The sequence below is a fragment of the Oryctolagus cuniculus genome, chromosome 8, assembly GCF_051225735.1.
Source record: "Oryctolagus cuniculus isolate XC-2025 breed Fujian yellow rabbit chromosome 8, ASM5122573v1, whole genome shotgun sequence".
Taxonomy (NCBI): domain Eukaryota; kingdom Metazoa; phylum Chordata; class Mammalia; order Lagomorpha; family Leporidae; genus Oryctolagus; species Oryctolagus cuniculus.
In genome coordinates this window covers 4,511,027-4,537,451 of record NC_142874.1, presented here as the reverse complement: position 1 = coordinate 4,537,451, position 26,425 = coordinate 4,511,027, and the positions used below count along the sequence as shown (strand labels likewise).

Below are 26,425 nucleotides of genomic sequence, written 5' to 3'. Positions count from 1 at the left end.
GGTGGTTCCCCCTGCCACTTTCCCCACTTCCGCGGGGAAGCGGCACACCGCCGGCTGGCTCTCTCGGGGGCTGCACAGGTGTTCCTTCAGATAGATGTTCCTGGTGCATGTTGTCTCTCTCCTCCTTTATAGTCCTCTTCCACCAATCCCAACTCTACTACCCACACGCTGAGTACGCTGCTCTCCTCCAATCAGGAGCAGGTCCTGCTGCTTATTGGTTGAACTGGAGGCAGCTGTGTAGAAGCTGTTTCCTCCTCTTCAAGTGCCATATTGTGGGAGAGCAGATGCATAAAATAAGTCTTAATTCGAGTAACAGTCTAGTCCCAGTTGCTCCCCACACCCAGGCACTCCCCCAAAAAAAGGAGAGCCCAGAACTCCAGCTTAGGCTAATTAGGTAGAGTGGCAGGCAAGAGATTTCAGAACTCTTTGGCACACAGAAGATACCAAACACAACTTAGCCCTCTTCAGCCTGTAGAAAATATGTGACCCTCAGACCATGCAAGCCACATTTTCTTCCCATAGGATCTGCTGGAGCAAACAACCTGCAGAGGGAACACTTTACAGGCTCCTCAGGTAGTGGGCTCATTTTTCCTTTGATTTCATCTGTTCTATTGAAGAGGATGGTGCTTTCCTCAGTCCATTAGCAGGGATCTATCTGAAGTGGAGCAGCCATGACACAATCAGCACCCATACGGGATGCCAGCATTGCAGGCAGCAACTTTATGTGCTATGTCACAATACAGCCCACAATGACAGGCTTTTTGTCTGCTTGCTTGATGCACTCTTGTTTAATCACAATGAAATTCTTTCTTTCATTCTAGCCTGATTCATTAAATTAAAAAAATACAGGATATACTGGTAAGTTTAGTTTCTTCAAAGCAATGAATACTTTTTAATATAAATTTGGCTCATGCAATACGTGTGAAAAAAGATTGTGGTTTCTTTGAAATTCAAAATTAACTGGGAATTCTGTATTTTATCAGCAATCATATGTTGCTTCCTGCAATCCATGAAGCAAAAGTGGGGCTAACTACTCACATTCTGGTTAGTGAATTCCCTTGGAAGTAAAGATTTTGTTCAATACCAGGTACTAGGAATAAACACTCCTTCTCACATTTTATTAACAAAGAATGAAGAAGTGGCATAACTCACCAGTAGATTATATTTCCCAGATTATTGCAAATAAATTATTTAAATACATAATTGATCCCATTACCTTGAAGCTTTTCTTGAACACTTACTCATTTGGGGATGCCAGGAACACAGTTAGAGGGACTATTGCAAGCAGGCACCTTGTACCCCTTTCCCTATTGCAGCCGCTAAAAGTGAGCATGTCAACCATAGCTGCTCAGTCATCTTCCTAGAGAACAACATCAATGCCTTTTGTTATAATTCAGAATCCAGAAATTTTATATTCATATTACATAATGTGTTTCCCATCTGATTGTTTCTTGGTACTTTAGTTTTTATTTATAACCCAAAGAAACCAGCACCATGGCTCACTTGGCTAATCCTCTGCCTGCGGTGCCAGTACCCTGGGTTCTAGTCCCGGTCAGGGTGCTGGATTCTGCCCCGGTTACTCCTCTTCCAGTCCAGCTCTCTGATGTGGCCTGGGAAGGCAGTGGAGGATGGCCCAATTGCTTCGGCCCTGCAGCTGCGTGGGAGACCAGGAGGAAGCACCTGGATCCTGGCTTCAGATCAGCGCAGCGTGCTGGCAGTGGCAGCAACTTGGGGGGGGGGGGTGAACCAATGGAAAGAAGACCTCTATCTCTCTCTCTCTCTCTCTCTAACTCTGCCTGTCAAAAAATAATAATAATAACCCAAAGGAAGATTTATGGAGACAGATCTTAACCCTAAAGTCATTATATTGGAAAAAAAATTCTCTAAGAATAGTGAAACAAGCCATGGATTGTCCAGTTGGAAGAGGGCCTTGCATGAGTCCATTACTAGATGAAAGCACATTATTCATTTCAGAGAAGCATTTCTCTAATAGGGGAATTTGAATAAAGCATCACCTGTAACTAGACAACTCACAAGCAGCTGGCTCAGCAGGTGGACAGCACATTCATGCAATAAAATGTGCCAATTTTGTGAAGAAGAAGGCCCACAGGCAGGGTGGATGCTATGATGAGCAGGGTACAGGCAGTATTTCAGCCCCTACTTTCCCATTTTGTGTTGTACATAAACTTAACGACAGGATCAGTGCCCGTGATCATATTAAATAAGATGATGATGTTACAAAGTGGTGGAATTTTCTGCTGAGTAGCCTAGGGGGTGATGGAAGTGTAGCTGATTGCAGCAGTATAAAGCGGCTGGAGTTAAATAAGAAGAGATAGAAAACATATCACCATAAAAATGGTAATTGTGGGAGCACCGTGTTTTAAAATGGTTTTACTTCTTATTTTCTAAAATATTTGTAATATTTTGAATGCTAAAACATAATTTAAAAAGAACAATTTCTTCAATGGATTAAATTAAAGATATTTTGGAACTTTTATGGAACCAGCATTAAGTCTCAAGAAACACAAAGCCTAAAAAAGTAAACAAGAACCAACCTTAACAAACACTGGGGCACAACCAGCATTCTAAGTTTTATCAATAAACTGGCAAATGAGTTGCTTACATGAGTTCCTCTGTTGACCATAGCTGATAAACTGGGCTGGGCAACTTCATCTGTGACAAGGAATGTGGCTGCATCATGGGTGAGGGCAGGATAGATGGGAAGGCCATTCATGCTGAGGACGAATGATAAGATAAAGGAACAGAAGCAGGAAACCATGTTTGTGTAATTAGAGGAAGGCTATTTGGGAACTAGCCTCAAAGTACATGCATGGGGGAGCTGGAGCAGTGCGGGGTAGACCAAGCCTCTGCCTATGGTGCTGCCATCCCATATGGGCACCGGTTTGTGTCTTGCTCCATTTCCTATCCAGGTCTCTGCTTTGGCCTGGGAAAGCAGTAGTTATGGCCCAAGTGCTTGGGCCCTTGCACCCATGTGGGAGATCCAAAAGAAGATCCTAGGCCCTGGCTTTGGATCAGCCCAGCTGAGGTCGTTGCTGCCATTTCAGGAGTGAACCAGCTGATGGAAGACTTTTCTCCCTGTCTCTCCCTTTGTCTGTGACTCTGCCTCTCAAATAAATAAAATCTTGACAAAAAGTACATGCAGGTATCCCAAAGTGATGCACAACAACCCAACCCATTAGCTTGTGGAGGTAATTAAATAGAATTTGTGATTTTTTTCCCTTTAGAAGTACAAGTATAACCTGCTGTACATGCTTCTAAGTTAAATGTGTCTGTCTTTTATGGAAGTATGGGAATACTATACACATCTATAGAGCTCTGCATGGCAGACCAAGGCCTTATTGAAAAGGCTGTTGAATCTTCACCTGGTATTAGGGCAACATCCTCAACCCTGATAATATCTTGGCCTATTTAGCCCTAACATGGTTTGCCTTTATCAATTTTTAAAAATGTTTTTATTAATTTGTTAGAGCAGGAGAGAGAAAAGAAGAAAGGAAGCCAGCAGGGGAATGGGAGACAAAAGAAAGAAAAGAAACAGAGTGCTCCCACCCATTGGCTCACTTCATGCCTTCAACAGCCAGCAATGGACCAGGACAAAGCTAGGAGCCAGGAATTCCTTCTGGTTCTCCAATGTGAGTGACAGGGACCTTAGTACTTGAACCATCAGCCACTCCTTCCCAGGCCATGCATTGGCAGAAACCTGGAGTCAGGAGTTTGAGCTGGGAATCAAATCAAGGCACTCTGACACACAGCACAGGTTTCTTAACAGGCAGCTTAAAAACTAGGCTAGATGGCTGTCCATGTTTTTTTTTTAAAGTAACATTCTGGAAAATTAGAGTTTATACCTATTTGTGGAACCTACATGTTTTCAATTCAGCTTACTTAGGGCAGTCCTAGACATGGTCTATTCTGTTTCATTCATAGTACCATATGGAGATGCTATTCTTCCTCCATCTCCACTTTTTCTAGCTTGTGTGCAGCATGAAAGAACAGAGAGGGTACCATAATTCGCAAGGCTTGTGTACCCTCACCCTCACATTCCTGTGTTGAAATCATGACCCACAATATTTCAAACTGTGACCTTATTTTGAAAGAGTTTGGCCTGCACCGCAGTTCAATAGGATAATCCTCCACCTGCAGTGCTGGTATTCTGGGTTCTAGTCCCAGTCGGGGCACCAGATTCTGTCCCAGTTGCTCCTCTTCCAGTCCAGCTCTCTTCTATGGCCCAGGAGGGCAGTGGAGGATGGCCCCAGTCCTTGGGCCCTGCACCCACATGGGAGACCAGAAGAAGCCCCTGGATCCTGGCTTTGGATCAGAGCAGTCTGCTGGCTGCAGCAGCCATTGGGGGGTGAACCAATGGAAAAGGAAAACCTTTCTCTCTGTCTCTCTCTCTTTCTGTCTACTCTGCCGGTCAAACAAAAAAGAAAGAGTATTATTATGTTATTAGTTAGGATGAGGTCATACTAGAGCATGGTGGGCCAACATCCAATATGGGTGATGTCTTTATTAAAAGGGGATGTTTGGAAACAGACATGGGCACAGGCAGAACACCATGTGAACATGAAGGCAGAGATCAAGGTGTTGAGTGCATAAGCTAGGACATCACAGACTGCCAGGAACTCACCAGAAACTAGAATGAGGCCTGGAACAGACAGCACCCCTCAGCCCTCAGTCGGAGCCAGTCCTGCTGAGCCTGAGCACAGACCTGCAGTCTCCAGGACTACAGGACAGTGCACTTGTTGTGGTTCAATCCACAACACTGGTTCTAGATCAAGTACATGGCATTTAATGTCTCTTCAAATAGAGAACACAAGGGAACAAACCAAGGCAACTCTTTAGTGGTATCTTAGTGGGAATGCTTCTGAAATTACTCCATTCAATAAGATGCTGGCTGTGGTTCATCATAAATTGCCATTCCTATGTTGAGAAATGTTTCTTCTGTACTCAAGTTCTTAAAGTGTTTTTCATAAAAGGATGCTGTATTTTATCAAATGCTTTCTCTGCGTCTATTCAAATAATCGTATAGTTTTTGTTCTGAAGTTCTTTGATGGAATGTATAATAATTACTGATTTGTGAATGTTGATACATCCCTGCTTACCAGGGATAAACCTCACTTGGTATGAGTGGATGATCTTTCTGTTGTGTTTTTGGAGTTGATTATCTAGTATTCTGTTGAGGATTTTTACATCTATGTTCACAAGGGATATTGGTCTATAGTTCTCTTTCTCTGTGTATCTTTTTCTGGCTTAGGAATTAGGGTTACGTTTGGTTTATAGAAGGAGTTTGAAATGATTCCCTCACTGTCAATGGTTTTAATAACTTGAGAAGAATTGGAATTAGTTCTTTTTTCAATGTGTGATTGAATTTTACCAGTTAAACCATCTGGTCCTCGACTTTTCCTGGGAGGGTATTTATTACTGATTCAATCTCTATCTTCTTTCTTTGTCTGATTAAGTTTTCTGTGTCTTCATGACTCAATTTTTTTAGATTGTATATGTGCATGAATCTATCCAGTTCTTCCTGGTTGACATACAGTTATTTGTGTAATTCCTGGTTATTTTATTCCTGATGTATCATGCTACTTTTCATTTTTCATCTCTTATTTTGTTGATTAGAGTCTTCTCCCTCTTTTTTGGTTAGTTTTTCCAATGGTTTATCAGTGATTTTTATTTCTTCTTTAATCTTAATTATTTCTTTCATCCTACCAATTTTGGGTTTGTGTCGCTCCCCCTCTTTGTGGAGAAACGACACAGGACCCTGCGCTGTTCTTTTGTCTGCTCGGCCCTCCCCGGGTTTGCTGCTGGTTCTTCCCAGGTTGGCTACCGACCCTTCCACCTCCGTGGAAGGGTGGTTCCCCCTGCCACTTTCCCCACTTCCGCGGGGGAGCTTCACACCACCGGCTGGCTCTCTCGGGGGCTGCTCAGGTGTTCCTTCAGATAGATGTTCCCATTAGATGTTCCTGGTGCATGCGGTCTCTCTCCTCCTTTATAGTCCTCTTCCACCAATCCCAACTCTGCTACCCACATGCCGAGTACGCTGCTCTCCTCCAATCAGGAGCAGGATCAGCTCCTGTAGGTTATTGGTCGAACTGGAGGCAGCTGTGTAAAAGCTGTTTACTCCTCTCCCAGCGCCATATTGTGGGAGAGCAGATGCATAGAATAAGTCTTAATTCCAGTAACTTAGTCTAGTCCGAGTTGCTCCCCACAGGTTTGGTTTGTTTTTCTATGTCCCTTAGATATATTGAAAGCTTAATTATCTTTCCAATTTTTTGATATTTGCAGTAATTGTTTTAATCTTTCCTGTTAGCACTGCTTTTGCTGTGTCGCATAAGTTTTAATATGTTGTATTATCTTCATTCTCTCTTTTTATCTCTTTTTATTGATTATATTGCCCACTGTTCATTCAGGTACATGTTTTGCAGTGTGCATGTGTTTGCATATGTTCTAGAGATTTTTGAGTTGTTAATTTCCTACTTCATTGCATTGTGGTCAGAGATGCATGGTATGATTCAGATTTTTATTGAATTGTTAAGACTTGCTTTATAACATTGCATATGCTCTATCCTATAGAAAGTTCCATACAATGATGCAAAGAATGTGTTCTCCAACTGTGGAATGAAAAGCTCTTTAGATATCATTTAGGCTTCTAATGTCATATCTACACTATCAATTAGCTCTGTCGTTTTATTTTTTGTTGTTGATTTTCTGTCTAGTTGATCTGCCCATTGAGAAAAGTGAGTGTTGATTCTATGTTATGGGAGTCTATGGATCCATTTAAATCCATTAACCTTTCTTTTAAAAAGCCAGGTGCCTTGGCATTGGGTTCATACACATTTATTATTATGTCATCTTCTGTTTAATCAATCTCTTAATCACTACATAGTGTCCTTCTTTGAATCTTTTAACAGTATTTTGGTAAAAGTCTATTTTGTCTGATAACAGGATGACCACAACTGATCTTTTTTGTTTTCCATTATTATGGAATTACTTTTCACATCCTTTCACTTTCAATTTGCATTTCTTGTTGTTGAGGTGTGATTCTTGTAGGCAGCAAATAAATGGGTTTTGGTTTACAATCCATTCAACCAGTCTGTACCTTTTCACTGGAGGGTTTCAGGCCATTTACATTAGGGTAACAACTTGGCCTTGGCATTTTTTTCATGAATATGCCTATTGTTTGTTTCATATTTCATTTATATATTCACTTCCTTCACATTCTTTCATAATGATGACTGTCTTTCTGTGTTTCTGTTTGTAGCACATCCTTAAGCAAGTTTTGTAAGGGAAGGTCTTTATTTTACCTTCATTCATAAACGATAGCTTTGCAGGGTATAGTACACTAGGTTGACTTTTTTCCGTAAGACTTGGACTATGTCTCTCCTTTCTCTCCTAGCCTGCAGAGTTTCTGATGAGAATTCAGAAGTGAGTCTAATTGGAGACCCTGTGAAAGCAATCTGGTGTTACTCTCATGATCATTTTAGAATTTTTTTATGTTTTATTGTTGAAAGTTTGAATGCAATGTGCTGCAGTGAAGATCACTTCCTGTCATTTATATAAGAGATCCGTGTGCCTCATCTACTAAGAGTTCCCTTTCTTTTTCTAAATTAGGGAAGTTTCCTGTAATTATTTCACTAAATAGGTTTTCTAATACATTTTATCTATCCATATCGTCAGGAACTCCTAAGACCCAAATGCTGGGTCCTTTGATGTTATCCCAAGAGTCTCCAACACTGTTTTCAATTTTTCTAATTTCTTCTCCTTTTTTTGTTGTTCTCACTGAAAAGTTTCAAATGATTTATTCAAGCTTGGGAATTATTTTTTCTACCTCAAGCAGTCTGTTGTTAAGGCTTTCCACTTAATTTTTATTTTGCATATTGAGCTCTTCACTTCTAATATTTCATTTTGATTTCTCTCAAAATCTCAATTTGATAGGAGAAGTTTTCATTCATGTCATTTATGGATTTTTTAAATTTTTGAACTTTTTCTTATTGTCACTGAATAATCCTTTCATTAATTGTTTGAATTCCAGTTCAGGCATTTCATCAATCTCTTAATCTTCAAAGACTAATATTGGAGTATTTTTGTATTCCTTTGGGGAGTCATGTTGTCTCCCTTGTTCTTGTTTCTTACTATATTTTTAGGCATTTGTATAGAAAATTGTTGGATCTTTCCTCTGATGGCTTTTATTTTTCAACTATGCCTCTGTGGCTTGGCGGAGCATCTGCTCTTTTAGTGAATATCCAGATGCTTGAGCTGGGTGTGGACTGGGGTTTCTAGTATGTGCTCCAGGATGGGGTGAGTATCCCATCCTGTAACCCATGTTGGATGTGGTACATCTTCTTTATTGTCAACAGAGAGGAGAGGATGATCACCTATGTTGGCATCATCACACCCTCCCCTCCCCTCCTCTCTTCTAAAGTGATCAGTGCCTGGGTGTTGGGTCTCAGGGTGTAACCCTCACCCATGCAGATGCATGAACTGCACAAAGGATCTTCATAGTCCTCAGGATGAGCATAGATCCTGCTGCGATGTCCCACCCAATCAGGAGCTCAGAATGTGTGGATCTGTAAACAGGGATTGCCCAGAAATCCAGCAACACCGTGCACCCACTCAAGCAGTCACAGAATGCACAGTGTCAGCCCACAGGACACCCACAGTCATTTGTGCAGAGGATCCACTCTGTTCCACTAGCCTGGTCCTAGTCAGAGAGAGGCTGAGATGTTCCCAGAGCCAGCTGCATGTGAGTATGCTGCCTAGGCAATTTGGGCCCCAGAGTCAGTGATATGTTAAAAGGCTGGGGCACCTCACAGTTGTACATGGGTGCCCAGCCCCCTGTCAATCATCCCAACAGACTCAAAGTCTGTAGAGAATATGTACATTTCCCTCTGGTAAAATCCCTGAATCCCAAACATGCACAATAAATGCTGGCTGCAACCTTACTTCTTTCAAAATAATGCCTTCTCCCCAGCAGTTACTGGGTGCATACAAGAGTCTCTGCAGCCAGTACAGATGTCAGAATGGCACCGTAACTGTACTCATTGCTGGGAGCTGGCAAAATGGCATCAGTCCTTGCCAGTTGCTGGGCAAGCACAGATGAGTTGCTGTAGCTGCTACATACTATGTACAAAATGACACCCACCCTCTTTCACCTGAGTGCAGGCACTGTTGTGAGGAGGGAGCTGAGATGAGTAGAAAGAATACTGCCCCTTTTTTTTCCTGGGTGAGTGTGCATCTTCTTCCGCTTGGGCACCAGGCAAGATTCAAAATGTAGACCTCTAGGTTCTCACTCCACCTATATCACCAGTAGCCTGGGGCACTGCAGTCTGATCTCACCTCACTCTCCAAAGCTGATGCTTTCTCCAGTTCTCAGCTTCTGCATTTGTGTGCTATGTCCATGCTCATTGCTGTACATCTGCGCCTTCCACACAGATCCACAGTGTCTCTCCCCTCTTCCACAGAATCTCCACTGCAGTTTTCCCTCCAACTCACCCCTGAGAATGCACTTTCTCTACTTTTTTTATTATTTTCATCTTCCCTGTAGTAGTCTGCTCTTTCCCTATTTTGCCACCTTGGAATCCCTGCCAAAGTAATTTTGATTTGAGGTGTATAATTGTTTAGCTGTTTGTCATGACTATTTTTTGAAATGAAATATAAAACTTAAAAAATTAAATTCTTGCAAATAGATTTTGGTAAATGTTCTTTCAGTATGAGAAAAAGTGAGAACATGATATGTAGTTGTTGGAGAACAGAATAAAACATATAATAAAGCTCTTTCTGTAAGAAAATAGATGTTGATCAAGATATGCTACATAAGATTAAGAATGGAAAAGTGATTCATGACATGGATATCATATAATTGCTTCTACAAATCAAATTTGAAAATCAGTTCTCCGAGTTATTAACACTACTCCAGCGTGTATTCAGTGTTTTAGACTAAAATGCTAATGTTGTGTGTTTAATAACTATGGGTATTCAAAAAACTTTCCTTCAGTGCATATGTATCCAATTAGAAAAAACTTATCTAATTAGAAAAAAATTTCCAGCATCGTTTATTTGATAAAGTTGGCAACCCTAATTGCTTTGGTGCCATGAAATTTTAAAAAACATATTTTAGATGTGAATTTTGATACTAGAGGTCCGGTGGACAGTGCTGCTGATCTAGGCCACCTTTGCCTAATCTTGCCTGATCTTGTGCAACATATCAGTCTGCTATTATAGGATGGCCTCATGTTTTTATGTTTTTCATCATTGAGTGGGTATTTGGAACACATGTTAAGTTACTTCTTGGTGTTACTTCATCTCATACATGAATGCCTGGGTTTACATCCTGACTCTGCTTCAGATTTCTGCTGTTGTACACTCTGGGATGCAGCAAGTGATAATTCAAGTGATTGGGTGCTTGCTCCTTTCATGAGATACACTGATTGAGTTCCTCTGATTGTGACTTTGATCCAACTTAGCATTTGTTGTGAACATTTGGAGAAATGAACTAGAGGATGGAATATTTCTCTGTATCTGCCTGTGCCTTTCAAGCAAATACAAATTTAAAACAAATGAATTCATGTGTGTTTGATATTTGTGTAGCTGAGACAATTTTATCATGCTGCCCACTGTGAGGCATGAGAACAAATGGAAAAATACTTCAGATTGGAAATTATCACATGTTTATTAGCATTTTATTGAATTCATAACAGGTTCTATGTTTAATGGAACCATTAGTTCAGGTGATAAAAACTTACTTACCTAAAGTCATATCAACACATCTATTCATTAAACTCAAAAGACTCATAGGTTATTGTGCATCCCCTATCTACTAAAATATAGCTTTTCTTATTTTTTTATGATCTTTGAACCATTACTTGTCAAGATCATGCACCATAATTGCTAGGATTTAGCTCCTGTTGATGGTTACCTAAGCTGTATCTGAGTTTCCCAGCAATCCTTCTGATTCTTGTCTTTCCTCATTTACAACTTTGAGTGGGGACACAGAATCTTAAGACATTGCCACCTTAATGCTCACAGTTTCCCCCATGAGTATGCAGTTGTCCCTCAAACTGTCCTAGTATCCTAGATGGTTTTCAGGGTGACCACAGTTTGTCTCAGGTAGGAAGTTGCACTGCTCTTCCAGTCAGCTAAACAACTGTAGTTCACCTTCTAGCTTCCCACAAAACACCTCACAGCAGGATTTACAATTACCAAGAACATACTGAAGGTTTCAGGATAAGTAGGAACATAACACAGGTACGCACCCATGCACAAACATCAGGGAAAACAACCTAAAGCTTCCCCATAAGCCTACATCAAGTTAGAAGACACCTCCATCTTATATTGTAATGATTCCATCATCCTACACCAGGAAAACACCAGGCTTTGGAAACCTGCATAATTTGACTCTAGTCTCAGGTTGGAAGAAGAGTTACATGTTTGTTTGTTTCTTAAGCACAGTTTCAAAGCCTGCTCTGAAATTCTTGTTCTCTGGATCATATTTCTCCCAAAATGGTGACTCCCCTTGGGCCCTTCCTTAAGAGACTTAACCTGACCCCTTGAGACTCAGGGACCCACTGGACCCCTTCTGACCACTGGCCATGATTAAGAAATAGATTCCTTTAACCCTGTGACACACCCTCTATAATGGTGCTGGAAAAGGCTGGCTATATCAGACACAGGGTGAGATCCTCAGAATGACCCTCCCCTCTTGCAGAAGAGGCCTCAGCCCTGCATAAACCACAAAAACCTCATATCCAGCTCCATCCCAGCCAGTCACCCTGGGTCACTCACCGGGTCAGTCAGCTCTAATCTAATGTTCACCAGGATGAGCACTGTGATGGCAGCCAGAAGGAGGGTCCCAACCTTGTGGAGACCTGTCTTATCTCAAGGCAGGTGTTTCTATTCTCACAACTAGGATGAGATGCAGACAGAGGGCTCGCTCACTGCAGGACCCCCAACCGTCTATGACTAGGCAGAGGCTCACATCCTTCTCCTCCCTAGGCCCCACCTGCTTCCCTCCTTTGCAGTGCTGCAACCAACAGGGGGATCAGGTGAATGATCAGAGGCACACAGAGTCTTGGGGAAGCAGGGCGGTCTGTCTGTTCTGAGGGATCCCAAGGCCCTGTGTCCACAAGCACAGCACAAGGTTGGGTCCTTCCTCCTTCATGCAGTATCCAGGTCTGTAACTGCTCATCCTTGGCTATGGTGTCTACTCACTCCTTTGCCTACCATATTCAGGGCTCACAGCTGCTAAAAGCTGCAAGACAAAAATCTGTACATAAAGCAGTACTGGATGACTACAGGGAACTATTCCTCATAGAGGAATAGTTGTCCATTTAATCAAAAGAAGATTTAGATCCACAGACAGGTGTACGGCACCTGGAATCTAGTTCCCAGAAAGGTGACTAATTTAAAGGACAGAGACAAAGGGAGTATCAGAATCCTTGTCCAACTCCCTTGGCACACAAGAAGACCGCTCCTCACACAAATTGGGCCACATTTTCCATCGTGAAGGGCCATCCCCACTCCATTACAGGTCATGAAGCCTATGAGTCTGGTGCACCCACAGCACTGAGATCAGTGCTGACTGCAGTGCCTCCCTAAGGACTCATGTACCTCCACAGGCCCATATAAAGGGGAAATTTGCACCCATCCCAGGAGTCAGAAACAACTGTATTCATACTCAGCATACAATGGGCACCACTGAGAGTACAGCAAATAACACCTTCCACAGCAACCAGGAGAAATCAGGGCCACCCACCTTGGATTGACTGTCCCAATTCATCAGGAAATGAAGAAGGCGGGTCATAGTCACAGGGGTCCTGAAATTATCCTTCTGTGCCGAATTAACTTCCTGAACTAAAAAACAAACCCCAAGTCAGTAATTTATCAACAAACCAGTCTCCTCTAACTGCAGGAGAGCATAGAGGAAGGGGCACTGGACAACAGTGACATCATGGAACCGGCCCTGTCACAATGGTGCACTCCACAGATACTAGGGCCTAGGTCAGTTTCCTCAACCCACTGAATAAGCAAAAACTCTGTCTCTCTGCTTCTGTCTCTCTGTAAATCTGCCTTTCAAACAAAAAATAAATCTTTAAAAAAGAAAAGAAATGATGTTTGAAGAGTTAGATTTGTTCACTCTGATTTGAATGTTATGCAATGTATGTTTCAAAATAGCACATGGTATCCCATAAATAAAAATATAATTTTATTTTTATTCATAAATATTATACTTTTTATCTCAGTTAAAAAATTAAAATATATAATTTTTAGAAACTGGAAAATAACCCCATATTAAGCACAACCAAATTCATAGAGAACACAACAGAATATAAATAAAATGTCAACCTGCTTACAATAGAAAAATTAAAAGTTGAAACATAAGGACACATTAATATCAGAATTTAAGTGTTATCTTTTTCTCAAAAGATTTTAGGATCATGATAAGAGAATATTTGGAAAAATATAAAATAAATTCAATGTATTAGGGAAAACCTCAAGAAGGAAGGTGATCATGCAAAATTCAATGAAATTTGTTTTAGGAACAAATTAAATGAAGTAAAACTATTTACAAAAGCATTAAAAATATAAAATACTTGGGGACAAATAACAAATGTTATGTAATACCTCATACCATGAAAAATAAAATATTACTGGTTGTATATAAAGAAGATCCAAGAAGTGGAAAGTTATAATACATACCTTGAAGATAAAACTCAGTGTTGGGGTGGTCATTGCCATGCGGTGGGTTAAGTTGCCATTTGGGGTGCTAATGTCCCATATTAGACTACTTGAGATCAAATCCCACCTCCACATCTGATACAGATCTTTACTAATGTGTCTAAGGGGCAAAGATAACACACTGAATGCTTGGGGTCCTGCCACCCACATGGGAGAGCTAGACAGATTTGTGTGTGTGTGTGTGTGTGTGTGTGTGTTGGCTTTACACAGCTGTATTTCAAATATTTGGAAAGCAAAACTGCAGATAGAAGATTTATCTCTATATTCTCCTCTGTATTTCACCGTGACATTAAAAAAAATAAAGAAAATTCAATAATTTGAGGCATTAATTCCTCCAAATTTATTTTAAAATATAAAAAAATGCCATCATAATTCCAACAACTCTGTATATGTGTCTCTGTGTGTGTGTGTCCTTTGCTCCGGTCACCACCATTTGCCAAGGCTGGAGGAATGCTTTCAGGAACATATCCGCTTTGTGAACTCTACTGCCATGATGGCATTTTGTTCCCTCCCATCCTTGGAAGGGACCAGGCAGAGACCTCACTCTCCAAGTACAGGAAAAATAGATCAAATGAGGGGGGAACTGCAGGAAGCAGCTACCCGTTTACACTATGCTCTAGCAGCTATCCTGATCGCAAGTGCGGCGGACATCAAGCAGGAGAGTGGGATGGAAAGCACGTCAGAAGGGCAGGAGGGGCACTGAGAAGTGGTGGGGGCGCGGCGGGGCTCACACCGCCCCCTCCACCCCAGCTCCAGCCCCTTTCCCTCTGGAGCCCCGGGACTCCGCGGCCGCCGCCACCAGGGCGAGCACAGAGCATGGGGCAGCGGTGGCGGCGATGAGCAGAGCGGTGCCCGATCCACTACAACTCCACTTGGAACTTCTGGGCCAGCACCATGCCATCGCCGCCGCCGCCGCCGCTGTCGCCACCGCCGCGGGCGCGCAGACCCCTTTGGCCTTCTTGCCTGACCATGGCGCGCGTGTGTGCACGAGGTGCTGCAGCAGTGGGGCAACCTGGACCACCTGGCCTGGTTCCTGTGGTCCCTGCCCCAGAGCGACCTGCTACAAGGCAACGAGAGTCTGCTGAAGGAGCGGGCGCTCCTGGCCTTCCACCAGGGCATCTACCCGGAGCTCTCCAGCATCCTGGAGAGCCAACGACCCGCTGCTGCAGCAGCTCTGGTACAAGGCGCGCTACACCGGACCGAGAGAGCCCGCGGCCGGCCGCTGGCTGCCTTGGACAATTACCGGCTGCACAGGAAATCCCCCTTGACCCACATCATCTGGGACTGGGAGGAGACGGTGTACTGCTTCAAGGAGAAGTCACGCAGTGCGCTCAGGACTCTACAAGCAGAATCCCTCGCCTCACCCGTGAAGAAGCAGACCTGGCCAAGATCACCAGCTTCTCCCTCACCCAGCTCAGCAACTGGTTCAAGAACTGCTGGCAGCGCGACCAGAACCCGTCAGAGACCCAGTCCAAAAGTGAGTCAGATGGCAATCCCAGCACCGAAGATGAGTCCAGCAAAGGACAGGAGGCTCTATCTCCTCACCCTCTCCTGGGTTCCTCCAATGGTGTCACCAACCTCAGCTTGTCCAGTCACATGGAGCCCAGGTACATGCAACAAATTGGAAATGCTAAGATATGGTTAAGCTCTTCTGGGTTTTGTTAACTGGAAGCTGAGTACCTACAAGTACTTCACCTGTTTTCCTTACTGGTAACTCTTTCATCCAGGGACCCAGTGGAGTCATCCTAAATGGATTAAATGTGAGAAACACACAGACAGTGTCCTTGAACCCACCAAACATGTAAACCAGCATTGTAAGCAATGGTATCCACATGATGTACATCCTGGGGCCTACCTCCCAGGATGTGAAGGAATTCAAAGTGCTGCACAGTTCTGCAGCCAATTCAGCAGCCACCACCTCCTACAGCCCCAGTGCCCCCATGTCATTCCCAGGCAGTGAAAAGAGAAGATATTCAAACAGTGACTTCCCTGGAGGGAAACTCTACGGTGACTTTCACTAGCCCAGTGCAAGTTAAACAGTATGGCATTGTCCAGATCCCCAATTCCAGAGCCAATGGCCAGTTCCTGTCTCAGTGGCAGCTTCACCAGGTAATAGTTCCGTAAATTCAAGAACTTCAGACAGGAGCACATTCACCAGCAAGTCTGCTCCAGTGCAGCAAGGCAGGGTTTTCTTTCTTTCTTTTCTTCCGCACTGCCCCACCACCACCACCACAGGCAGAGTTACACAGTGAGAGAGAGGAGAGGCAGAGAGAAAGGTCTTTTTTTTTTTCCGTTGGTTCACTCTCCAAATGGCCATGCTATGGCCAGCACTGCGCCGATCCAAAGCCAGGAGCCAGGTGCTTCCTCCTGGTATCCCATGCGAGTGCAGGGCCCAAGTACTTGGGCCATCCTCCACTGCCTTCCCGGGCCACATCAGAGAGCTGGACTGGAAGAGGAGCAACCAGGACAGAATCTGGCACCCCAACCGGGACTAGAACCCAGGGTGCTGGTGCCGCAGGCAGAGGATTAGCCTAGTGAGCCACGGCGCCAGCCGCAAAGTTTTCTTGAGCTCTCTCAGTCCCAGTGCAGTGGTATACACTGTTCCTAATTCTGGCCAGACTGTAGGATCTGTGAAGCAGGAAGGCTTGTAGAGGAGCCTGGTCTTTCCCCAGTTGATGCCCATCAAACAGAACGCCAGTAAATGCAAACCTGCCATTTGAAAATCTTTCGGGGCATGGCCTCCACCCTCTGGCCTCTCGTTGGTGAATGTGTCCCCAACTCACAGTTTTTCCCTGACTCCTTCTGCACTGCTAACTTCCACTGAGCTCAACCCTGACGTTGCTGATAACCAGCCAATGGCTGTACTGTGGCAGGCAAATCTACAAGGACGGCTGTCAGCAGTGCTAACTATGCAGCTCTTCATAACTTCTCCCCATTACTGGTCAGGACCTGTTGTCCACGCCTCTGACTCAGACTTCCCTGGGGGAAATTGTTCCTACCTCCTACCAGGTGGGCCACATCTCCATGGCAGTGCACCAGGATTTTGTAGAACACCATTTGGTTCTGCAATCAGTAGCTAACTTAAAAGAGAATTTCTTACCAGATTCTGAGAACAAAGCAATGAGCAGCCTAATGATGCTGGACACCAAATATGAACATGTCCTAGATGGCAAGAATGAGACTGTGTGTGAAGATCTAGAAACAGACAAAAAAAAAAAAAAAGAGCTTGCCAAGCTCCAAACTGTCCAGCTGGATGAAGCTATGCAAGATTATAAACTTCCTGTGCCTCTCCCCTTCCTTTTTGGCATAGGGGCAGATGTTTTCCTGAAGCCTTGATGACACAAAGCATTTACCCTTTCAAAGGAAAGCACTACTTTTGCAAGCAAATGCATTCAAGAGACTTTGGATCTGCATAAAGATCACACTTAAATATATTGAGTAGAACTGGGTTACTGTAGCCTTTTTATTCACATACAATGATCTCTTTTCAATAGATGGAGACAAAAGAATCAGATGAAATGTCTCAAGGCAAAGTGTACCCTTTAGAGGACAATATCATTCTAAAATGAACATGGAACTTGATAATTTTAAAATTAAAAATGTACACATGTAACATAGAAAACTAAATATAGCTGCAGACCATTAAAAACCATGCAATTATTTTGTTTACTTTTATTCCATGGGCATTGATAAGGTTAAGCATAAATGGTACTCCAAACTGTTCTAAGGGTGTCTTTTTAAAGTTCAGTAGCTTAATTATATATTTGTGTGTAGGTAGACAGAGACACACTTCTCTTTTTCAGCATTTTTGGTTTAGGTCTCTACACATTTCCAAATGCGATTGTTTATAGCTCAGTGTGGCTGAGCAACTTGGAGACCCCATGAGAAACTATGAAACAAACTTCAGCGTGAATGTAAATATATCACTTCTATACACAGACTTTAATTACAGTGAATTTTATTTCTATTGTATATGTTCCTCTTGCACTGCAGGTGCTATGAACTGAAACTTCATTCTAAATGTTTTTGAAACAGTTGTTATACAATGATATGTGACTCTGGCTTGCACTATACTTTCATGTCTTCTTTAAAAGTAAATATTTTGGGTTTCTGTAAAAAAAGAACAATAGAAGAAATATGTGTTTTAAACAGTAAATATGGTATATAAAATAACATCATGTGACATTTAAAAAGATTACAAAAGCATTTTTAGAATTGTAATCTATATATATATATATGTCATTTGGATACAATAACAAAATGGAAATGAGTAACTTATTATTCTGTTGTTGGTTCTGAAACAGATATTGAAGTATAAACTCATTTATTTGATGTGTGGAATATCTCCGAAAGAGTGGAGACTGAAGTGATATCATGCACTGCCTTTAAGCGTGAATACATACATAATTGAACAGCAAGGAAGATTGTTTTTCACTATGTTTATATCTTACAAAGCTAAATAAAATGTTTAAATCATTAAATTTAGAGCATCTTATCAGCACCGTCACACTGCACTACCTGTCAACCTCTTAAATTCATCATCTCTGTATATAGGAAAATGACTTTTACTTAAAATTATGCACACTATAGGATAACCTTCATTTTTAATGTCTATTTTGATCTTCTGCTTTGTGTCATCTTGTCTACATTTTCAAATACACTTATTTTCCATCCATAGTCAGATGCTTTGGCCCTATGCTTTTAATGTTAATTTTCCATGTTGTACCTTCAAATGTATAATTATTTGATTATTGTTTTCAATTCATATTTGGCTTTTCAATTTTATTTTTAAATAGAGAACAGAGTGAATTTTGAACATTTTGCTATATTTTTTCATGTGTATCAACATGACTTATGTAAAATCTGTTAGCATATCTTGCTTAATAACTGTTACTGTAGTTCACAAGTCATATTAAAAATATCTGTTGTGATGTATTCTCTTGAAAAATAAGATGAAATCATTGAGATGGTTTTGTTGGAATGCTCATTATAAATGAGAAAGCTTCAGCTGCAAAATGATTTTCCTTATTCCTGCCTGAAACACAGATAGTATATTAGTCATACAGCAGCTACTATGTTACCATGAGGTAAGAATATGGAGACTATAAGCCACATTGTCAGGATCATGTCAATGTTATACTCTCAGACTACTATATTAGTCCCAGATCATATAATTTAGGGGGCTTGTTACATAGAAAAATAAAATGATTTAGATAAGCCTATGACTTCAATTATCTATTATACTCAAGTTTATTCTTAACTGAATGGAAAGAGTACTTTTTTATTATATTTAGTTATTTAATTATAATTATTCTAAATCACCCTCCTTATCTCTTACCCAGGTTGTCCCTTATGGTAATTTAGTCTCCAAGAAATGATGCATTAAGTCCCTCTGGTGTTAAGGAAAAGATTTCCCAGTGGCTGTCCCTTCTCAGCTTCAACACAATCCTAGCATTACTTCAGGAGTATAACTTTGAGAAAGATTTAACAAGTTATATAGATATTTTGCAGACTATAATACATTTTTAAAATCTAAAATGGTGCTTGTTGTTCCTCTTATCTGTTCTATTAAAAGCCACTATTGATTATAATTAATCTTAACCAAAAACAACAGTATTATTTTTACTTCAGTATGAATTCACTGTGTTTTTTTCTTTTTCTACAATAAACAAAAGTATAGAGAAAGCAATTTTGAACACATTGCTTACAATTTTCCATTTGGATTAATAAACAGATGGCAGTCAGAAAGCACGAGAAATTAAGAAAAGGTATTATAATTTCAATTAACACCTATGAAGGGGCATGCTAACACTTGCCTGTTAATTGCACACATTCAATTCCTGCTAGTAAGGCTTGGCTCATTTTGTCATCACTTATTTTACCCACAAAATAATTGTTATCTTAGGGTAACTGCTGTAGCACATCAGGTTAAGCTGACCCTTAGATGCACCCATCAATCCACCTTCCTGATGACGCACTTGTGAAGAAGCAGATAATAGGCTCAGCTCCATGGGTTCCTGACACAGACATAGGAAACCTGGGTGGAGTTTCTACTTCCTGGCTTTGACCTGTCCCAGCTGAAGCTACTGAGGGCACTTGGGGAGTGGAACTGGAAACAAGTTTCATGCTCATTCTCATTCTCATTCTCATTCACTTCTCTCTCTCTCTCTCTCTCTCTCTCTCTCTCTCTCTCTTTCTCTCCCCCGTATCTACCATTCTGCCCTTCTAAAAAATAAATACATTTTTTAAATTTATTTTATTTGAAGGTGGAGTTACAGAGAGGCAGAGGCAGAGAGAGAAAAAGTCCTCCATCTGCTGATTCACTCCTCAAATGGCTTCAAAGGCTGGAGCTAGTCTGATCTGAAGCCAGCAGCAAGGAGTTTCTTCCAGGTCTCCCATGTGGGTGCAGGGGCCCAAAGACTTGGACAATCTTCCACTGCTTTCCCAGGCCATAGCAGAGAGCTGGATTGGAAGTGGAGCAGCCAGGACTAGAATCGGGGCCCATGTGGGATGTGGGCATTGCAGGACACCCACTATGCCACAGAGCAGGCCCCAGTGAATACATTTTTAAAAGAATACATTTTTATAAGGCGGCAGTGTAGTGGTGGTGGTGGCAGCCAGCTGCTGGGGTCTTGGGAGCCTGGCGCTGCACGTTGCTGCTGTGGGCTGGACCAACCACCATGCCACAGGTCTTTTGGGATAAATCATGGGATGCAGCTTCATTCTGATGTGGTAGACTATGCCAAGGAAAAGCTGGAGAACTTCATCAAAAATAGTAGTAGCTTTGATAAATTTGAGTTCTGTGAACCTGCATTTGTGGTTGCTAACTGACTCCAGAGATCGTCTGAAAGTCATCCTTATGATCAAATTTATTGTGGTGCTGGAGTCCAGAAAGACCGTGAAAACTACATGAACGTTTTACTGAACATGGGAGCATACCAGTCATGCTTATAGAAAATCAGTTAACACAGATTATGCTAACTGGAAAAGTCAGTGGGAAAGTAAAAATAGCCTTGCTGTTTCATTTGCTCCACTGGTGCACCCAAGTGAGAATGATTATGGCACGCTTGCCTCTGTGGGACTGCCTCCCTGACCTGTCAGGAGCCTGCAGACTTGTCCTGTATTTACATTCGCTGCACACTTAGAACTTGCATAAATGATGAGATGCAGGCCCAAGGGATTTCCCAAAAGGCTCCACCCAAAAGGAAAAGAGAGTGAAACAGAATTAATAGGCACATCCTTGTAGGTAATCGGCTTATTCCTCAACTTCTAGACAGTGAGGAGGATGAGAAAATGCAAGATCACAAAGAGGAGACAGACCAGAGTGAAGACATGGAGCCAGAAGAGCCTCCTCAGAATCCACTGAGGGAGAATCATGACGCTGCCCCTCGCTGAGTCTGTAAAAGCTCACTTGACATATTTTAGGAACAAATTACAGAGTGATGAGAAAGAATGACTACTGATAATTCCTGTAGCCTTGAACCTGTAGAGTTTGTTAGGAGTTAAAAGAATTATTTCTTTCACCAGAGTGAATTATAGTAGGGTAAAAAGTATAACTTGTTCCTCTCAGTAACAAAAATGATGTAGTCAGTCATTAAAAAGAATCTCTTTTATAAAATCTATTTTTTTAAATCTTGCAAAAATGCCATTTTATCTGACTGATTTGAAAGTGGAATGCCACCATAGTCAAGACCTTGTGACCTATAAATCCCTTTTTGACTCCCTACGGATTTATAATAGTGAAGCTTAGATGTAATTTTATGCAAGGTCTAAATCATTGTTAAGCATATAAATCTGATTTGAATAGGAGTTATTTTATTTCCTCTACAAAAACTTTCTTATGAGGAAATCAAATGCTTTGTAGACCGGTTTGCCTTACTTTTATTACAATCACTATTTCTGAGTTGTTGCAGATTATTCCAAGCTATATATGTATACACTAATAATGCAATGTATCAAGTAATTTAGCTTTTAAAAATCACAAATTTCATGAAATTATACATCCCTGCAACTTTTGCTATTGAAACTGATGCCACAAGACCTGGGTAGGGGTGGGTGGGGATATCTGCTTCTCTCATAGAGATTTTTAAGAGCACAACAAGTGAATACTAGAAAGTATACACTTAATATAACTCTTAGTTTGCATGGGCCATTTGCATTTTCAGTATTTAAAGTTAATGAAGTCATCTTGAGACTCAAGATTTTCAAGGTCTATTAAGCATTATTTTTAATATAGTTCACTGTAGAAAGTATTTGGTTTAAGAGCTCCAGAATTGTGTGTGACTCATAGCAACACAGTGACTGAGTGAATGAGTGGAATAAGCACGTGTGACTGCCACTTTCCTGACAGCTCCAAGTTGCAGGGCTACAGCAGGCATGGACAGCAGATGCACTTTAGTAAATAGGACTTCCAGTTTATCTGAATATTTACCTGTGACAAGGGAGGGCTGAACTCACTATATTTGCTTTGGATCTTTCTAATACAAGAAATATTCACAGAAATTGCATGTAGACACCTTTTGTTTTGGAAAGTTGGTTCAGATTCACAGTGTAAACTTTGGGACCTACATCATGCTCATCTAACAACTCCTCTTACTTTTTTTAAAAAAGATTTTCTTTTATTTGAGAGAGTTGCAGAAAGTGAGAGGGAGAGAGAGAGAAAGAGAGAGAGAGGGGGGGGAGAGAGAGGTCTTCCTTCTGTTAGTTCAATCCCTAAATGGCTGCAATGGCCAGAACTGCACCCATCTGAAGCTAGGAGCCATGTGCTTCTTCCAGGTCTCCCACATGGGTGAAGGGGCCCAAGGACTTGGGCCATTTTCTATTGCTTTCCCAGGCCACAGCAGAGAGCTAGATTGGAAGAGGAGCAGCAGGGACTAGAACTGGTACCCATATGGGACGCTGGGACCTCAGGCGGAGGATTAGCCTCCTGTGCCATGGCGCCAACCCCATCCTCATACTTTTTAATGTTTCTTTTGGCAAAATTTTAATGGTTTTCATTTCACTTAATATTTTCATTTTGCTTAATACTTAATGCATCCATTATGAGAATTTTGTTGTAGCTTGATAAAACTGGGAGAAAATGCCATTCTGACTTTTTTTCCAAAGGAGGCTTATAGACAGTCATGTCTTCTGAGCAAGCTCTGCAGTCCAGCCAGCTGTCTGGAGCCCTTTCTCCCTGTTGGGGATCCCAGCACCCTGAAGCACACTAGACTTTTTAAGCCTGTGCAAGCAGGCAGGAGGCCAATTTTCAGCCCAAGGGCCCACCACCCAAGGCACAGCTGGGTAGAGAGATGAGTTTTCCCAGGCAGCGAGGCTTCCTCCATCCACTGGCCACCCAGGGTTTCCTTTCAATGTCGGGGGCAGGGAGATGACACAACTGCCAGTTACCAGTGCCTGGACTAGGCCCAAGTACCATCATAGAGCTACAGATAAGCCAGAGCCACATCAACCAAACAGGGTTACAGGATGGAGCAGAGTGTGCTTCTGGTTTACTAATCCACTGCCCAGCCTTTCAGTGGTTCCTGGGTTGAGCATCAGTCCATGGGAAACAATGGCAAACCCTCCAACACTCTGCCATGATTGCAGCCATTTGCCGTACCCTAGGATGTCTCACAACCATAAGGGCTGGGCCCAGCCAGCAGGGTCCACACCAGGCTCAAGTGATACAGGGATCAGGTGATCAGGGAGCCACATGGATCTGGCATGGAATCCATGCTGTGGAGGATTCTGTCTAAGATGGTCACCAACATGTTGGGCAGGAGGACACAAGCAGACTCCCTCCCCACACACAGGCACTAGGTGTCACAGCACAGTTCCATCAGTTGAGGGAGGAGGAAACTGGTCACCATATGCCCCATGCATCCAACCAGTGGACATCTGGTACCATGTGACATTCACATTTTATTGTGGCCTGGGGCATTGGTGTTGGTGCCACATGGGTGTCACCACTCTGAGAGGCAGGGTGTCTGGGCACCAAGGGGCAACTGTGATCAGTGGCTACCAGGAGGAGGCAGCTCAGAGAACCCTGATCTCTCTAGGCCTCAAATAGGGCACTGTTGGCCTCCCCTGGGAGAGCCCCACACACCCACTTAGGAGGGTGCTAAGGTGCCATGTGGAGCAGCATGTTCAGCTGAATGCTCGAGGCCAGGAAGAGCTGGCAGGAGCTTCCCATGCAGAAGTCACCCTCAACCTCCTTTACCCAATGTAAGAGCCTCTCGAAGCCCGGGTCTGGGACCCAGCCACAGGCCCAGGACACTCCTAGGATGATGTCCTCATGGGCTGCCAGTGCAGCCCAGCAGTAGTCTGTAGTGTACTGGGATCTTCAAACCTTTGTGTTTCTTGCTATTTGCTGCTATCCAGGCAATCCTGATCATGTCATGGCTACAAGGGCTGCTGGAAAATATGTTGCCTGAGGGAAGTGGAGTCTCCTGTCAATGTGAGACTTTCTAAAAAAGTGTGGCTCTTTGGGGCCAGCGTCGTGGCTCACTTGGCTAATCCTTTGCCTGCGGCACCAGCATCCCATATGGGTGCCTGTTCTAGTCCCGGTGGCTCCTCTTCCAGTGCAGCTCTCTGCTGTGGCCCGGGAAGGCAGAGGAGGATGGCCCAAGTATTTGGGCTCTGCACTCGCATGGGAGACCAGGAGGAAGCACCTGGCTCCTGGCTTCGGATCGGCACAGCACTGGCCATGGTGGCCATTTGGGGAGTGAACCAATGGAAGGAAGACCTTTCTCTCTGTCTCTCTCTCTCTCTCACTGTCTAACTCTATCTGTCAAATAAAAAAAAGTGTGGCCCCTTACTTGTGCTAGGCATGCAGACAAGATGCTCTTCCCTCACCATCAGTGGCTCTAGGCAGCCCTGTCTGTAGCTGCTGTCAGGCTCAAACTGAGGGTGGAGGTCTTGGGGATGTTGGTTGAGTAGGTGACAAATTTGGATGGCTTCTTTTGACTCCTGATCTAATTGGCTCAGTTCCCACATATGCACTTCATATATGACATGACATTTCCTAGGTGAGATAGGAGAAAAAATGTCAGGGTAGGAAGGGAGTCATGATACCATCTCTGTGTTTCCACAGAGGTTTCACTGAGAAAGTCTTACAGATCCCTGCAAACAGCAACACTGACGGGTGTGACTGCCTGTGGTGAGGATAAAGTAAGAGCCTCCTCTGTATTAGAGAGGGGGATGCTGTACCATTCCTTGACATCCCCTCAACTCATGTTCTGTCCACTGTACCAGGACTCTTCCTTCATCCCGCTCAGAGAGCTGCTCCTTCAGTTGCTCACTTCAACCACAGGAATTTCCATGTAAAAACACAGAGCATGTTGTGCACTGATGGAACACAAAGGCACACACAGATGCCATGTGTGACTCAGGTTCATGAGAAAGAGGTTGGCAAGGCTGATCAAAGTCAACATACTCAATTGGGAGGTGATGGTGAGCAAAGTGAGTGAAATGGTGAGGACACACCATGTGTATACCACGTTACTCACTATCCCTTGTTCAGTTTATTATATGAATTTGAACTCAAGAGAGGCTCCGAATAACCACCACAGCCCATCATTTGGTATTTTCATTGATATCCACATGTTTTACAAACACAAGATGCATCCCCAACATGTCAATTCCTGCCCTACTCCTGACCCAAGTCTCAGTTTTCCCAGCTGAGCTGCCCCAGTTCCAGACACACACACCTTCTCACCCACTTACCCTGCATGCGACTTACCATACTTGAAGTCAGTAGACACCAGCATCTCAAGGCTTCTCCCCCAGTATGGATGCAATCATATTTAGGCACTCTTCCCAATCTGAGACAGACAATGACAGACATGCCTGCCTTTCTGGACAGCTGGACATACTGCTGAGGCCACTGTCTCCAGGGAGGAGAAACTCTACAACCCAGATCTAATTTAGGATTTCCTCATCTTGATTTCTCCACCACCAAACAAAGGGACGTCTGATAATTCCCAGGTTAAAGATGAGCAGAGTGCCAAGGGACAGAGTGACCTGACCAGGTGATTCAACTGGTATCCTACAGAACCACAATTCCCTTCCCCTGAGCTGTGACTGAGTCATGGGGCAAGGTCATTACACACTGTGCAGCTTGTTAAGTCAAACACTGAGTTGGGGTAAGAAGCAGATTCCCTGGATGGTTGGAAAGGTGCCCTAGTACTAGGAACTAACAGTTCCCTTGTGCTGAGAATTCCAAGCTTTCATGTTTGGGGAGTTTCCAAAGACAAAAATTCCCAGCTAGAGAGAACTGTGTAAAACAGAATGCTTAACACCTGAAGGCCTTGAAGGACATACACGCTTATACTAATGAAGTTCCTGTTAAATGAGACCTAACAAAAGATAGTGAATAAATCTGCTCCATGCCAGGAACCATACTAGGAATTTCACAAGAAATATGTCTTTTATTTCATAGCAACAATTTACAGAGATAGGAATTACAACAGCACTGTGGGAGCAGATGAGGAAGGTCAGGCTACCTGGAGCAGAGCCCTGGGGAGGGGCCCAAAGTCCCTGCTCTACACTCTGCTCTGTGCCACTCAAGAGCTTTCTTCCTCGCAGGAAGAGCTTGTGCTCCTGGAGCAGATCTTCAACCTCACCCGGGCAGTCTCTGGTCCTGACAGTGTCACTCACAGACACCACAGTTTCAGTGCAGAGTGGAACCCTTTAGCAC

General features: G+C 42.9%; 2 pseudogenes; both read left to right on the top strand.

Moving 5' to 3' along the window:
* The first annotated feature begins 14,320 nt into the window (after positions 1–14,320).
* On the top strand, positions 14,321–17,085 carry LOC149124804 (homeobox protein SIX4 pseudogene; annotated as a pseudogene).
* A 1,746-nt stretch (positions 17,086–18,831) lies between these two features.
* Positions 18,832–21,205, top strand: LOC149124803 (protein-L-isoaspartate O-methyltransferase domain-containing protein 1 pseudogene; annotated as a pseudogene).
* The last annotated feature ends 5,220 nt before the right edge of the window (positions 21,206–26,425 follow it).